Raw genomic sequence first — 2789 nt, 5'->3', positions numbered from 1 at the left:
CCTATATAGGAATAACGAAAAACTAAATGATACATAGGTACAACGCATGCCAATCTAGCTTCAGAAATAGGAGAAAGGCAAATTCAACAGGGCTCAGTAGCTATATCTGGGAGCTTTAGGGAAAAAAATAGAATATAGATTAGAATGGCGCATACTCGCAAAAATAACTTCTTACAACTCTACCAATAGACGGTGCGATCTCTGTTTAACCGAACGCCTGGAAATTCTAACGGCTAAACCACCTCTTCTTAGTAAAAAATATGCGAATAAACTTTTTGTCTACATATAGTCCTCTTTGTCTATTCCAAGTATCGGTAAACCCGCATGACCTTGTACAAATCCTACGCTAGCATCTTCGTCTAAATAATCCCATTTAGCCGGGAACCACTTAAACTACTTACAAGCAAACATTCCCCTCCTAACCCCCACTCGCTTTACACAACCCATAATAAAGTATTTTACATAGGCCTTCCTCCATTCTACGAACTTCATACAACTTTAAGCCCCCAAAACACATAAATTCCTTACTCACCCCGGATAGAGTTATCCCCCTTTTCACCATGAGTTAGAGTTAACCCCCTTTCTTTACACCGCCTGTGAAAAATCTAGCCGGAATAAACACGTGTAAAATATGCGCTTACTTAAATTTCGGACTACAGATCGAAATAACCGCCATCCTACCTCCACTTCGCAGCAGAATTATCAACTAAGAAATCTACTATAATGTAAGACTCACCATTCTTTGTCTTTATTCTCGTTACCATTGTATCCCTATGTCTTTCGCTTTTCTTACCTCTGCATATGACTCTGCATTCTGATGATGTCTACCACTACAACTGGTAAAGAGAAAAGATCGTAAATGTACTATTACTACCACTTTTCTTTATTAATTAATTAAATTAATGTGTTACTAGCGCAAACGACCACTTCTTCTATATACATATACATATATATATATATATATATATATATGTGAGTGTGTGAGTGTGTGTATGTGTGTGAGTGTGTGTATGTGTGTGAGTGTGTGTATGTGTGTGAGTGTGTATATGTGTGTGAGTGTGTGTGTGTGTGTCAGTCGTCACAAAAATGTATGTATACTCACACACACATATATTGTCACGTACACTCACACGCGTATACTCCTCAGTCATCGGACAAAATACATAACGAACGCACAAACACATACACACTCACACACATACAGTAATACAGATATGTATATGTAAGTGTAGATGTGTGTGTGTTTAATTGTCTGAGGCCTAGCGTATAAAAATTATCACACATACGCTGGCAAACACATACTCGCTGACATACACTCACATGCATATACCAAGACAGACACACACAGACATACATTCACGCACACTTCAGGCCTGTCTCTGTCCCGTTGTGAATCTCTCTCTGTCTTTAGATGTGTGTATGTATGTTTGTGTGTGTCAGTTGTCACAAAAATGTATGTATACTGAAGCACATACATCCTCATATACACTCACACATATTCTTCTCTGACATCAGTCTAACGTACGTAACGAAAGCGCAAGCACATTCACATTCACCGACACATACAGACTCATACAGAAAATATGATGTCGTCGTCGTAGTGTAAAACGTCTTTGAACGTTAGTTGACTTATAGAAAGATTATAATGCTAAATATTTGTAATGCAAATATGTAATTGAAAATAAAGTTTATTTGGTAGCTGAAAGATTGCTGTATCTTGTGATACCCCATACGTCAAAATCAGCGGCTAGGTTTTGGAATGCATAAGGACACACTAATACACATAGGTATATGTATGTGGAGGTGTGAGTGTGTTTAGTTGTCTGAGGGCTAACGTATAAAATTCATCACATATACACTCGCACACACATACACTCTGACATACATTAACATACATATACTATGACAGACACATACAAACATACATTCACACACACCTCAGGCCGATCTCTATCCCTCTGTGTGTCTCTCTGTATTTACATGTGTGTGTCAGTCGTCACAAAAATGTATGCGTAGTGACGCACACATACGCCCTAACATACACTCACACACATGCACTTCTCAGGTACGTAACGAACGTGCAAACATACACGCACACACACACACACACACAAACACAAACACACTCTCACAGATACATACACACTCGTATAGTAAATGTAACGTTGTCGTCGTCTTATAAAATGTCGTTTACGATACTTGACTTATAGAAATATTATAATGTTAGAGTTTTGTAATACAAATATGTAAATGGACATAAAATTTATTTGGTAGCCGAAAGATTACTGAATATTTTGATACCTCAAACGTCAAAATTGACAGTTAAGTTTTCGAGTGCATAAGAAACATAGGCATTCACACACACATGCACACGCGTGCGCGCATACAAATTCTGTTCTATTATATATATATATATAAATGGAACGGATCATAGTTAGCTCTTTTGGAATAGTATTTTTTGGTGGCAATTCATTAACACATCAGCTATTGTCTGGTGTTTGACCTACTTTTTTTAATGAACTTTATCAAGAATAAATAAATGTAAAGCAATATTGTGTGTGGCAGCTTTTGTATAATAGTTTTAATTTGTGAAATATTAACACATTGTTCAACATACGCTGGTTTTTCTTAAGGTTGTACATGGGTTACTTCCGAAAATCAGTAACAAGTGAATAAAAATTGCATAGTTTTTTTATTACAACTTCTTTTGAATCTCTCTCTCTCTCTCTCTCTCTCTCTCTCTCTCTCTCTATATATATATATATATATATATATATATATATATATAT

This window comes from Octopus bimaculoides, chromosome 1 (assembly GCF_001194135.2).
Source record: "Octopus bimaculoides isolate UCB-OBI-ISO-001 chromosome 1, ASM119413v2, whole genome shotgun sequence".
In the NCBI taxonomy this organism is placed as follows: Eukaryota; Metazoa; Mollusca; class Cephalopoda; order Octopoda; family Octopodidae; genus Octopus; species Octopus bimaculoides.
Note: the sequence above shows the minus strand (reverse complement) of the source record.